We start from the raw sequence: 14,898 nt of genomic DNA on the forward strand, positions 1-14,898 counted from the left end.
AGTCAGGGTTTCATCAGTTTTACTCCTGTACTCCCATGCCCCTGCAGAGAAAATTCAAGTGATATGTATCTTTAAGGAACTTAAGTTCCTCCACTAGAAATCTTTTTATGCATTCCTAAATTTCAGAAACTAAGACTGGGAGCATGAGCATTCTCAGTTAAGGTGGCACAGCTCTGGAATAAGCTACCAGCACCTTTAAGAAATAGGATACCGTTCAAAATAGAATGGTTCCTAAAACCTGGTTATTGCCATACAATTAATGGCGAGGGCCCACTGACTGACTAGTAGTTTTTTTATAAGAGGCAAGCGCCAGGATACCTTTGATGTGATGGCCTCGCTTTATAAATATTATATTATAAAAATACCCCTTTGCCAGTGCAGTCATAACATGTACCGCTGGCTATGAGTCGTATGTACAATAACAACGTTTCCAGTGGCAAGGCTCTTGGGGTCCTTGATTCTCTTATCTTCTTTCAATGTCAGAGTTCAAAAAGTGCCCATGGTCTTTCATTCCACCTGTTTTCTACAAGCAAAGTTAAGCAGCTTATTCCCTTTTTAAAAGTCTGTGTAATCACTATTACTTTTGCATATTTATGATGGAATCGCAATTCTTCTAGCTTTGGTAGACTGGTGTCTCCTCTAAGGTATATTTCTTGAGCCCTGTGTGAGATGCCACAAGTCACGAGGGGGTATCGTAGACTGTTGGGGCCCTTGGTGTAGGAAAGTGACTCTGTATATACTGTTCCCAAATAGCTACAGTGTGTACAGAGTCCACAGAGGTTTGGCAGAGGCTAAAGTTAGATATAACCTTACTCTCTAAAGTGGTAGCTTGATCGAGCAGTAAGGCAGTATCAGAGGACAGTGTAAAGCATTTGTTGTACACACTCAGTCAGCAAATGGTCTCACACACTCAAGGACTGAACTCTGGGCCAATGGTTTGTATATAAAAATATAGGGTTGTTTTATTTTAGAACCAACAATTGGTATCAAAATATACTTTCTCAGAATGAGATGCTTTAGTTAAATACTTTGCAATAGGCAATTGAGTCTTGAATGCAATAGTTACAGTTTGTTGCAATAGGCAACACAATTTCAAACACAATAATACATTGAGCTCAATGGGAATTTTAAGTTAGATGCAATTGATTACTTTCAGGATTACTTTTCCAACTCCAGGACTGGATCCTAGATTCAGTTCTTGGAAACAAGTGAGTAAATACGTTTTAGTTACTGTTGTGATTTTTAAGCAATATTTTGCTATTTTAAAAGTTGACAGAAACTTTTTCTAATCAAATTACCAATGTTATCCTATGGGAGGAAATTCACTTAGCAGGTAAGTGGGGTTATGGTTACTTTTTCAGGTTCAGTGTTGGATCCTGGATCCAGCACTAGTATACCACCTGTAAGCAGTTGATAGAATGCGGTTAGGTTATACACTGGGACATCGATCTAAAACAGGTAAGTAATTACGTTTTCACAGTTAGTACGATTTTTAAAGAATATTTGTAGTTTGCAAAAATCGACACTTAGGAGAAATTTCACAGAAAAACAGTCAATGGTTTCCTATGGAAGAAAATTGGGTTAGCAGTAAGTATGGTTTGCAATTACTTTTCAGGGTCAGTGCTAGGCACCAAGATCCAGCACTGGGAACTCTCCTAATAGAAGGTGAGTAGTTCCGTTTTCGTTACTCGGTTGATTTTAGGTGTATATTTTAAAGTTTAGAAACTCCACACTTAAAAGAAATTTCAAGTGAAACCAGTTAATGTTATCCTATGGAAGAAAAGTGAGTTATCGGCTTTTGGGTAAGTACTCGACTGGCAGAGTTAAGGTTCTGGGCATAGACTCCGGATCTCCCAGGGTCAGGTAAGTACAGTTGTAACACCCTCAGCGGCACAGGGGCAGCCGGGTGCAGAGTGAGTTAGGCCCAATGTTATCCTATGGAAGGCAGGGGGCCCTTGGTTGGTGGCTGCTGGCTAGCAGGCCACGCGGCTGTGGGAGCTGGGCTCCTGGTCACTTGCTCAGGGCAAATGGGGAAGTAGGTAGGAGTAGAGGTTGCACAGCCAGGGGCACTCAGGCGGCTGGGTGCAGGGTGCTTTTGAGCCTTCGGGCGCTCAATGGATTGCAATGGAGAAGCTCAAGAATGAACATCGGCTGCAAGCTCGGGGACGAAGATTCTTCAGGTGCGACCACCACTTCGAGAGGTAAGTTGGGTAGTTGGAGGATAGGTAGGTACCCAGGAGTTGGGCACAGGGGGGCGCCAGGTGCAGGGGTGCCTTTTGGTGTTGGGAAATCTTACCCTCTGTTGATCGCGGTTAGGGGGGTCCCTGGTTCTGAGGCTGCAGGCATCGTCAGGAGCGTCGAGGTGGGTCCTTGGGTGCCGGATGCGGTGTCACAGTCGCCGGGGGGACGTCCTCGTGGTCTTGGTCCACTCCAGCACAGGCCAGGCTTGCCGGGTGCAGAGTGTGCAGGGTTCGTGGTTCCTGGATGATGCCAGGGGTCAGTTGCTTGCTTTGAGCAGTGCCACTGCTCGTGGGAGTCCCAGATGCTCAGTCACATGGTAGCCAGGTCCTCCGGGGTTTGTGAGGTTGCTGGCCACGGGAGATGCCGGGATTTAGCAGGTTCGAGGGTCGACAGGCCGGTGGGGCTGGGGCCAAAGCAATTGGTGTCTTCCTCTTTTTAGCAGCTGCACGGCAGTTCTTCTTTCTTCTTGATCTTCTTTTCTGTTTCGGAATCTGGATCTAAGGAAGGAAGGTTCAGGGTGCCCCTAAATACTAAATTTAAGGGGGTTACAGGTAGGTAAAGGGCAGGGACCAATGGGTCCCTGCCCTGGGGCGGGTACACACCCTATCCTGCCACTTTCCTGTGGGAGGGGGACATTGGCCTAGTCCTCATTGGGCAGGGCTCCCCATCTTCAAGATGGCGAGAGCCCGAAGATGTGCTTTACCTCTCCTCCCCCACCTGAGGGGTGGGGTTGGCAGAGGTTGGCACACCCCCTGTCCTTCCTTGGGGTTTCCGGCCAGTCATCCCGCCAGAGTGGGGGTTTAGAAACGGTAGGGGCCAGTTGCTGAGTACAGCAAGTGGCCTGGAGAAGCTCACAAAGGCCTTTGAAGCTTCCCCTGTCCATCCTGGGGGAGGAGACCTAGCACCTCGCCCAGGATGTGCATTGTTGCAGGCCCAGGAGAGCAAATGGCTCTCTACACAGGGGGCCAGCAACATGTCTGCTGTGTGGCAGCCCCTCAGACCAGATGTGGATTGTAGGTTAGGTTCAGGGGTCATCTCTAAGATGACCTCTGTCGTGCATTGTACATTAAATCCTGCACTGGCATCAGTGCGGGTTTAATGTGCTGAGAAGTTTGATACCAAACTTCTCAGTCGTCAGTGGAGCCATCATGGTGCTGTGGAGTTCGTGTTTGACTATCTCCCAGCACCATATACTCTTAAATGGCAGCACTGCACCTACAGTGCCCTGGAATGGACCTGGGTACGGTAGGGGCACAGGGCTCATGCTCCTGTACCCACACCACTGGCATACACAGGGATGTGTGCCATGTCGACTCTCTGTTTTGTCCTATACCCAGACACTCAGCCTGCAAGGGCAGTGTGTTTGTGTCAGGGTACAGGGCCTCTAAGGGAGGCACAATCTGTGCTGCAGCCCTTAGATGCCTTCCCTGGTCACAAGGCCCTGTGTACCTAGTGTACCATTTACCAGGGGCTGACATGTGGCCAGGGTTTGCCAATTTGGGTGTTGGGTTTCAGCACAGTTTTTAGGGAAGGAACATAGGCCCTGGGCACCTGATTGGCAGGATCCCAGGGCACACTCAGTCAAAGAACATTAAGCAAAAAGTGGGGGCATACCATGCAAGAAAGATGGCACTTTCTCACACCCGGCCTCAGAACTAGCCACATTGGAGGGTGCAGTAGGTGGTCAGGAATATTACAAATGGCCGTGCTCATTTTCATATGTTGGGCTTTGTGTATATGTGCATCCTCCTATTTGTTTTGTTTGATATTAATTGTCCTGGGGTGGTGGTCTCAAAATCTGCCCTTTCAAAAAGGAGGGTACCAAGGCCTGGGAGAGGAAAACAACCAAAGACTGAAAGATTATAGGGTGAGTGATATGATCGAGAAAGGGGTGAATGGACATCAGTGTAGGTTACAAGAGTTAGTATATAAGGAGACTCGTGTCCTACCTTTGGTCGTGCAATGATATGGTCATTATAGACTGACCAAAACCAAAAAGGTCAGACTGCAAAACAAATAGAAGGGAGGGTAAAATATGACATCAGAACAGGCAGGGATATAAAGTAAAAAACATGCTCAAAAACATGAGCAAAGTACCTAGGCAATCGAGGATACCGGGTTGAAAGTGACATGTAACAACTGGTCCTACAGAAAAGAAAAACAAATTTCACAAAAACGTAGCTATTGGATAGTAAAAATCCAGCTAGTTCAAACAAGGTTGCTCAGTTTCAGGGCAGTAGAAGCATTATCCCAGCTATCTTGTCCCAGATTTTCTCTAAGATTTGGTCTTCCATATTAACTAATAGATCAGTCTGGTATGAGATGTTACCAGCATCGCTTCTGTTATCTAGTTATTGAGAGTGGGCTCTGAGTCAGTTCGCCCCTTTCTGAAGATGCATAATTCAGCTACCATGAGAGCTGTGGCAAACCATCCTCTCGAGTAAGGGGTCATGCTTGGGATGTCTGAGTGTTGATAGAGTATGGCCAGCTGAGAAGACGTGGGCATGTCGCCACAAGATTACTTGATAAGGGATTATGCACGATCCCAGTAATGGTTTAAGCTTAAACAAGACCAGAGGATATCAACTATAGCAGAGTCCAGCTGCTTACATCTCCAGCAGTGGGAGTTTGATCGTAGACCAGCTAAGCACCATTGTGTGAGACCAATTCCTTCTGTACAGTATCTTTAAATGAATACATTTTAGATTTGTCATCTCCATGAAAAGGTATTAGGTAACCACTCTTACTCAGTTTGTGTTTGTTGGACGTTTCTCCCAACAGTGGCACAAGAACTGCCCAAAAATGTATTTAATACTCCATCCAAAAAGTAGGTCAGGGACTAGTGGCTTTTGAGACCATGTCCACACATGGTATTTCCATTTTGTGGCGCCTCTAAGATCAAACGGCAATCTGATTAACAAACCTTGTATGTAGATGATGTTCAGGTCTGACATTGCAGTCCAATGGGATGAGTTACCCATTATTAGAAAGCCTGGTTTATGCCATATTGCATTTTTGCACTGAGTGGTGGGCTGAGAAAAGAGTGTAAATTGAGTTGGTAGAGTCCAGAGAGGCACATCTGGTGGTGTAAAGGATCCTTATGCCACCATTGCTCTCCAAAATATTACCTTCAAATAGAAGCCTCATAGGCTTATCTATGGCTTCACAGTAGTGATAACTAAGCAGTGAGAGCTGGTGGGGCTGCTAGTCCGATACCATGTTCAGGAGTTGTAGGTCACCAGGCAGTCGAAGCATACATTGTCTGGGCTCTGAAGTGGGTCTTTCTAATGTCCAATGCAAAATATTTGATCAGCTGTTGTAAAAGAAAAAATCTATGGATCCTTTGATGTGGCATACCACAAATATATTTTAATCTGGGCGGGTAACCATCTTTACAGTCTGTTCCATCGGAAGAGGTGACATTTCAACCATTAGAGGAAGGCGGCTGGCATAGAGTCCAACAGTGGTGACAATATTTTCCTGCATAATATTGTGAGGATACCTGTTGATCCTTTTGTCAAGGGATTTAATATCCTTAAAGACCCATATGAGTAGTGAGTCCTCAAGTAAGTTTTGTTTGTGACAAAAGGATGGCCACAAAGAATTTTTTTACGCTCTTGTCCCCGTTGGTCTTGTAGCCTTAGTACTGTGAGCTTCTAGAGATCAGCTGTATAGAATGAATGTTGTCCACAAATAGCATGATCTTTAGTTTTCCAGCTTTAGTATAAATTTCATATACGTCTTGTGATCTGGTAGATCATGACAGTCTATGGCAATAGAAACCACCAAGGGGCTTTGTCAGATGCTGTGTCCTGGATTACTTTGAATATTTCTTTAGCTAATGAATCACCCTGTAAAGTCAGGGGCAACAATATCGTTAAAGATGCCAGTTTCCTCAGCAGTTGGATCTTCATGGTCATTCATGAATCCTTTACAGATGCAGTCCTTATTAATATATATCCCTGATAGTGGCCTTTGTCAATGGAATTGTGCAGCAAGTATAGTATTTGCCTTCTCGCTATGCTCTTTATTCCTCAATTTGAGTATATGTGACCTTTTGAAGCGAACAGCGAGTTGTTTAGAAATATTCTTTTTGATTGGCCTATTGTCTTCTTCAATGAAAGGCTAGAATCCCACATCTTTCCGCTTCTCAGTGGAGCGTCTCATCATGGCCTCTGATGTGAACTACCAAACTGTCTGATAAGAGGTCACTAATGGCAGATGAGAGCCACCTTCTAAGGAGTTACTGTCACTCAAGTTTTCCAATTTTGCACGCTTTCCCTTTGCAGCCAGTTTGCCTTATGGATGTCTAATTTAAGTTTACTGAAAGACTCTATCTGGTCTCATGGACTCTGGGTAACGCCACGAGGTAAGCTTACATATTCTTTGCTGTTTAACTCCGAACTAATCACTACCAGGAGCCTGCAGTAGGCCACCTGATCCATATCAGCAGCGCTCTATAACACTATCTCTTTTAGCAATCTATGATAAGCACCTAGGGTGTGACAGGGCTGAAAGAACCTGGGAACACTTAGTGGAAACCTTTTTTTAATTTTGCACACCTTCTTATAGGACACAGTCTCTAACCTTACCACAGCTCGTGGATCCTTGCCTGATTTGACCATCTAGGCTCCTGGGGCACTCTATGAATGCATTTGCTGGGCAGGTTGGGCAGCTTATGGTACCTCTGGTTAGATCTTTCTTGCCCCGATGTCCCTAATATGACATTGGAGTGCTATGCTTGTTGCCATCGAGACACGTGAGGACTGGTTAGTTGGCTCCTAAAGCCTATTTGAATAATCAGGTGGGTGATTCCTGGAACCTCTGTGAACAAATCTCTGGGGCCAGTAAACCGTCTCATTCTGTTCTCTGTTTCCTACTGGTACCTCATGACTTCAGGCGCCTTGAGTAGCCAATTGGTGTCCGTACCGTTCTGTGGTTTGTGAAGCCTGGCTTGTTCTCTCTTGGTCCTGTTTTCATTTGGGCCAACCCACCACAACAAAGTGCGCAGCGGCCCAGACTTGTGCAACCTGGAAGGTGGCAGACCTGCTTTTCAGCCCTTTCTTTGGCTCATACCTAAAGCCAGTGGAATTATGCGGGGAGTACCAAATTATGCTGCAGTCGTTTTTTTCCCGGGAAAATAATTCACCTGATTGTCATTTTTTAGCTACAAAATATAGAAATAAGCAAATAAAAGATGATCAGTTAATCTTCTGTGAAGTGCCACATGTTGCCAGGTTTTATTTACTTTTGATCTACTTGGGGTAGAAACAATTTTTTTGTTAATTGCAGAATGTACAGCAGAAGATGTGTTATGTAGCAAATGCGCCAAAACCATAATCATGTGAAACGAGCATTGGCATAGCCAATAGGTCTCGCATTTGGGACCTTATAAGTGTTTAGCCATGCAACAGTTGCATAACTAAATACTTATAAGGTCCCAAATGCGAGACCTATTGGCTATGCAAAGTGGAATTAATTGCGGTAAAACGCGGCGCCCGCGCACATGCACTGTAGCTCTAGGCTGGCCTGGTAGCACTTTTTGGAGCCCTCTCAATAAGTCTCGCCAGACCAGCGCATGCGCTGGGTCAGGCGAGACCTAAAAAGCAGAGGGCCACAGAATCGCATTATTCCCAAACCTGCAGCAGAGAAATAAATGTAACGGCATACAGCAACCAGGTTCTATTATAGCACTCTCTTTGCTCTCTCAGTTCTGGGAACCAGTGAAAATAAAACCAACATTTAGAGTTGACTTGAAATGCAAGTTTTGTGACAAGTTAGCCTGCAGGGCTCACCTAATAGATGTAAATGCCTAGCTTTAACCTTAATAACAACTTTGTCTTTTGATGAATCTACTCAAAACCTGGCACTTTACTAGCGCACTTGTACATTTTTGCATGTTGCATTGCATGAAGATCTGGCCAGGAAGGGCGGTGGGAGTTTAAATGAATGGCATGTACAAAGTTTCATTTTCCCACCCGTTTGAACCCCTTTTGGATTTTTTCCTTTCACCTACTGCAAAAACCTTTTGATGGAATTCCACCAAACCTGGCCTGAAAGTATACCTTTGTTGATTATTGGGCATTTTGTGGTTTGATGTAAAGCCCTTCATTAGTTTTTGAGATGTCTGCCATGCAAAAAAGTATTGTTGCATAGTTTGACCCTACATCCTTATAGTAATCATGGATCCAGAACCTACATAGAGAATACATTTGAAAAATAAATAAATCTGATGAAACAAAGGAGCGTTTTTTCCCCTTTTTCCCCAAAGCAAACAAGATCTGCAGTTTCTTTAGAGGATCTGAAGGTATTGGTGATTTAACTTTCTAGCACCAAATGATAATTTTGATTGTAGTAGCCATTACAAAATCTGCACAACCTTGGTGAAATTATTAAATTCCCATATATGTTAGCTTGCAGCTTTTATTACAAGTAACTGTAATTTCGAAGTGATAGCATAGTCCTGTATTTTGGTGGATGGGATGAACAGTAGGTACTTTGGGGGATCATGAGGGAATCATGTTGTGTGGATCTCACTAGTTTAGGGATTTTTGGATGGTGATGAGGATTGTGTTTATAAGTGATGTAGCAAAAAGGCCCCTTCATGCACCTATCTTCACCCTTTCTGTTTTTTGGGTTGCGTAAACTAAATTATAGATACACCGATAAAATACTTTTTTTTCTATTCATTTATGAGTTGATTTTATGTTGGATACCGTGCCATTAGTTTGTCCATACCTGGTTATTCTGGTTGTATTTGCACGGGGAGGGGTGGGTGTGTGTGTTTGTGTGTGCTTGCTTGCTTGCTTCTTTGTTTGTGGTAAATTAAGAAATTACATTTCCTCATTTGCATGTGCCTGTCCATCTGCTGAATCATGTATAGAAAATTTGAGCTGCAACATTTTTCTTTCCAGTGATTCAAGTAGAATTTCTATACAAGAAACGCACATAATGTACTCGTAAAATGAAGCCCAACTATCCACGTCTTCTTCCCGAACGGTTGATGGCCCTTCTGCTCTGCTGCTGCTTATGGTGAGTTACTGACAGCCACAAAGACCAGCTACTCTTATTTTCATGCTTCCCACTCCTGACACTACTCATTGCATGCTTACTGCGTAACTGCATTAAGAGCTTAAAATCTTTATCATCCTTTAACGTTTCACAAAGTTGATTTCCTACAAACAGCTTTGTTTCTTTATAAATTGCTGCCCAGACATTGGCTGCTAAAATGCCACTCTTATGCACAAACTCCTTCATGAATTAAACTTGGGATTTCTATTATTGCAGAAGCATGGCTTACGTACTACTGTGGGCCCCTACTTTTGGAGATCATCCCATCTAGCTATCTATTTATACTGATCAATTAGGTTATAAAAAGAGAAAGTGATCTTGATATTTCTATAATAGTATGAACATTTTTTACTACATTGTGGCTGTTGATTGACCTTCTGCCGCTTGCCTAGAAATCATGAACTGTGAAAGTATCAAGCTCAGTGACCTTGTCATGTAGCCTTGTGTGAGCCTATGGTGCAACTAAGGCTCCTGTAGACTTATTTGATTCTTATATTCTATCTGATTTTTCTCGTGCCTAATAATTTAATGATATTTTTGACTTTCTGCCTGATACTTAGTGTGTGGGTTGCTAACCCTTTACTCCCCTTAACCAGCTCTGTCTTAAAGAAACATGGCTTAAAATGTTAACAAAGCCAAATAATAGCACTATTTATCTATGTCAGTGTCTTTTAAGCCATGTTGCCCAGCCGCATGTCTGCTGTGCAACATGGTTGAAAGTTTAAAAAAAGACAAAAAATGGTATGATGCATCCAACGCTGACATTTATGGCACAACATTGACCAATAACTCGCACGTCTCAAAAAGGAGAGCTACACCAGTTTTTTAAAAATAAGCTTTGTTTGCTTTTTATTTTAGGACTAGGCTCTTTGCAATAAGGTATGTACATTTTGCAGGAAAAATACTTAAGACTTTTAAAAGTTGACAGTGCAATTTTAAAAGAGTTTAATCTTATCCTATGGAGGAAACAATAATGTGGTTATACAGGTAAGCACACAACTTACAGTTCCAATCTTCAGGACCAAAGGTCAGCAAGAGTCAGATGAGTACCAAAACTGCACCACCAGTGGCACAGGAGTGTCCGGATGCAGAGGTCAAAATCGGAGTTTTGCCCAATGCATTTCAATGGGGACTAGGGGTGCTCGAAGACACACTGCTTACAGGTAGGTAACTCGGTTGCAGGGGCCAAACTTTGCGGATTAGAGCAAGCGGGGGGCGGCACAGAACAGCAACAGACATACACCAACAGTGGCATAGGGCTGCCCGGGTGCAGGGTAAAAACTCAGTGTCGGGCACCCAATGCTTTTCAATGGAAAACTTGCTTTGGAGAAACGGGCTTCAGGCGTTGCACCCGAGTCTGCAGGAAGGAGACCTGTGACCTCAAGAAGGAGACCAGTGACAGCAGAGGTAAGTAGATATGTATAGGGTTGTAGGGGCACCGTCGGTTCAGCTCACCAAGGCCCAGGGGCTTCTGATGTAGGGGTGTCAATAGACGTTTGATTCTTTTTACCGGAGCCGGCCGCGGTCCGGGGAAGCCTCTGGATTCAGGCTGCCGGCGTCGTCCTGGAGTCCAGAAGGGGTCAGACAATGCTGGACTGGAGGTCAGGGTCGCTGGGGAACCTGTGCTGGGTCGGTGGTCCACCTGGACACGGGCCGGAGGTGTTGGGTGCAGAGTGGACAGGGCTCGCGGATCCAGAGGGCGCTGTAGTCCTCTGTGTAGGTTTCTTGGGGACAGATCTGCTGTCCTCAGGGGTCTCTAGTCTGTTGAAGAGCAGGCAGGCTTCCTCGGGTTCTGGAAGTCGCTGGCTGCAGGACAGGCGTTGTCTTTTTTTGCAGGGTCTTGGAAGCTGGAGGCCGGCCAGTAGGGCTGGGGCCAAGTCAGTAGTCTTCTTCAGGCTTCACTGCACAGCTTTTTCATCATCGTCCTTCTTAAGTCAGCAGGAACTAGTTTCCAGATCTGGGGGAGCCGCCTAAATACTAAATTTAAGGGCGCATTTAGGGGAGTACCAGGTAGGGCCAATGGGAACCTTACACCCTCAATTTTGCTACCCTCCTGTGAGCATAGAACTAGCCCTGATTGGCACGGTCTCCCCATCTTTAAGATGGCAGGGACTGAAAGATGGGGTACGCCTCACCTCTCCTACCTAAGCGGTGCAGTTGGCAGAGGTGGGCACACATCCTATTCTTTTTAGGGTTTCCTACCCAAAGTGGGGGTGTAAACCGGGGGCTGCCGTCTGCTGCTAGCAGAAGAGGCTGGGGGTAGCATTACAAAGGTGGCAGGCCTTTGAAGCATCCCTCTTGAGGATTTTTTTGATCCAAACATTCATGGGTTCAGAGAAGCCATCATGGTGCTGGGTAACTCGAGTTACCGAGTTCCCAACCCATGTGCTCTCTATGGCTTTCCTTGCACTTGCAATATCTAAGAATGGACTTTAATATTGTAGGGGCATATCCGCTTATGCGGATATGCCACACCTGTAGTATAGTGCACCCTGCCTTAGGGCTGGGAGGCCTGCTAGAGGGTTGCTTACCTATACCTTGGGGGAAGGGGGGGTACTGCAACAGAACCTCATTTTCTAGACATTGGTATCTGTTTTGTAGCTAATGACCCATGCTGGACAGTGGGATCTGTTTGGTAGCTAATACCCTACCATGTCTAAGAGTGGGAGTGTGTATGGTGGTATCTCCACTGCATTTCTTGTTAGGTTTTTGATATCTGTGTGCTTTTCAATGGCATGGGGAATTTGCTGTCCTCCTAGGCAAATGTGAGGGGGAGGGGCAGCATTTCATGCCTCTCCCACGTTGCCTAGGTGATATGGTTCACTACAGTGGCTAAGTCGTGATTGAAGACATCATGACCAAGGATCTTCATCTATTTGATCAGCACTTCCAAATCCTTCACCAATCATTAAAAGGTTTATCTCCCTCACCACTTCTACTTCCACCTGTTTTGTCTCCTGCCCTGTGACCCTTGTCACATGCATTCTGTTTCCCATACCACATTGTATCTAGTCTGTTACAAAGTATGATGGCTAATTTGACACAGATCCCTTCCAAGAGGTGCCATAAACTCTCTCCAGTCTCGTAATCATCAGTGATATCTCCTGTCTTGCTTCAGAGGTATTGCAGGTGCTATGTGGCCTTCCCACACACAAGAATTAAATGATCTTACTGTGAAAAAAAAATGAAAACATTGACAAAATTAGGGACAGGCTAGCTCCAATCTCTTGGAAGACAGATATGTAGAAGATGGGCACAATGGTTTACAAAGGAATTGAAAACACTTAGATGTTTCTAAAGAGTTTGACATCAAAGCCCCTCTCTGAACCGGACTCAACTTCGAGTTGGAAGGATGAAGTTTAAAAAATGTATTGTCAAAATCTAAATTTTACAGTGAAAAAACTGGAATTGGATCAGGTGAAAAAACACCAGAAAAGACTTTTAAAAATTGTGGAACAATCCACCCTGCCTAAGCAAGAAAATCTCTGCAACATCTCCAGTGAAAGATTCAATGAGTCCTCTTATTCTTCATTGTGAAGGCAAGGAAGGTCGAATCCTCTTTTACAAACACAGTGAACCTACTAATTCCATTTGAGACTCCTTTCAAAGCTAATATCACCTGCTTTAACTTCAGCCAAAATCTGTTCACCAGAATGGGCTAAAATAATTGCCAAAGTCTAACATTTTCTCTATTTTTCACAACCCATCCCTACAACTCTCAATGAAGAAATTCCATAATGCTGGTCATTCCATGCTTGTCCAAATGGATCAACACAATCTCTGCAAGGAAAAGTGCTTGACTATTTATCTGAAAATAGGTGTTGACTTGTCTCTTATTTAAAAATAAATTTGTAAAAAATCACACCCAGGGAGTTGGCCCAGCGAGTATGAATAACATCAGACTTGTTCTTAACCTCCCATTCCTAGCAAAGGTCAAGAGAGTTTTATTGAATCTAAAACACGTAAATGAAGAGAACAATCTGAGATGCAATCAAGCTTTCATCGCGTGTGCACACTGATACTGCAATATTAAAAACTAGTCAACAGTAGTCCCAATATCCTAGACCAAGGTGACTCCTGCCACCTCATCTTTCTAGCTAACTTCCTTCTTTGACACAATATGCCACTCCACCCTCTTGAAAGTCCTTCATGAGAGAATGTAGCAAGATGACTCTGTTCTCAGCTGTTCTACTTGTGTCCAGCTAATCAAAGCCAATATAGTAAAATATTCAACTTCCCCTATCGCCATGTCTCTGTTTATCATGGTGTCTCACCGGGATTAACCATCTCTCCCAGTCTTTTCAAACCATGCATTGAGCCACTAGTCTCTCCCCTTGTAGATATTGATTTTCAATCCATTTCTGTGCTGATTAAACAACTTTACTTGAGAATTGTCTCTGCAGCACATGTGAAACACATGGCTTATGAATTTGAAAATATCCAGACTTAGAGGTTGTATTTCCACCTGAAACATATCGCAAAACCTGAATTTCTCTTCAAATCCCCACTCGGTTGTTCAATCCCATTTCACACCTGAATAGATTCTGTCTCCATGCTCAGTTGCAACTCCTGAATTGTGAAATCTCCAAAATCATGTACCTTTTTAGGGTAAAATCTCAATTTTCATGAGCTCGTGGTACATAGAGCATGCTACATGCTACCCTCAAAGCTTCCCTTCATGCAGCTGCAAGGCTGGCCGGTGGTACCAGAACATTCAACCACATATCACTGGTTGTGATCTAACTGAAATGGCTCATGTCAAAGTGAAAAGCATCTTTAAGCTAGCATACATCACACACAGTATTGTATTTTTACAAACTCTGACATGCCTTGCCCCAAAACTGGTCATCTCTAGAGTACATTCAACCTCAGAAACAGGGGCAGCTTTGAAAGCGCCAAGATATAAGAAAACAAGAACCCTGAACAGTCTTTCTTGGGAAGTTCACCAAGGATGGGATCCCATTCCTTCATCGTTTTGAAGAATATAGGCACTTTTTAAAGATAACTGAAATCTTATCTTAACAATGTTTCAGAATCTGGACTGATCCTGCTTATCATAGACAATGTCTATTAGTGATACCGCCAGTCCTTGGTATACATGTAGATCATATCTAGTTGCTGCCACTGTGATCTTTTAGAAAACGCTCACATGTGAAGTACTTTGCTATCCATTAGGGCTGATAAATAAATATATGGTATTGCCATCCTGGCAGTCTTAACAGCCTCTAGTTTTTTCAGCTAATAAACTCACAACTAGTGGTAGTGAAATTACCTCTCTGGGATTGCTAAAGCTCTTAATATTGTCTGCGCTTTTTTACCACCCTCTTTATCTTCACATGTAAGGGCTCTGTTGTACTGGGATACAGCTCAGTCATCTGTTTAGTTGAGGGCAATAAATAATCTGGAAACAGTTAAATATTGTTGTATTTATTTAGTACTTGTAATCACCTCTACTCAGTTGCCACAATCCTAAGCTTTGTTGCAAAGTATTAAAGGAGGTTTTTGCCTCTTTGATGCACTTAGAATAACCCTCTCAGTAATATCATTTCATGAAATTATTTAGTGATGAAGGTACTCTTTCTGAGT

At 43.8% G+C, this 14,898-nt stretch overlaps 1 protein-coding gene across 4 annotated transcripts in view; it reads left to right on the top strand.

Moving 5' to 3' along the window:
- Nucleotides 1-14,898, top strand: part of NR2C1 (nuclear receptor subfamily 2 group C member 1) — a 358,243-nt gene that overhangs the window by 5,532 nt on the left and 337,813 nt on the right. For all 4 annotated transcript variants that reach the window (XM_085653389.1, XM_085653391.1, XM_085653392.1 and 1 more), the window contains exon 2: nucleotides 9,156-9,273. The gene's annotated coding sequence lies outside the window, so the exon portion shown is untranslated. The remainder of the gene's footprint in view (nucleotides 1-9,155; nucleotides 9,274-14,898) is intronic.

Source organism: Triturus cristatus, chromosome 4_1 (assembly GCF_964204655.1).
Source record: "Triturus cristatus chromosome 4_1, aTriCri1.1, whole genome shotgun sequence".
In the NCBI taxonomy this organism is placed as follows: Eukaryota; Metazoa; Chordata; class Amphibia; order Caudata; family Salamandridae; genus Triturus; species Triturus cristatus.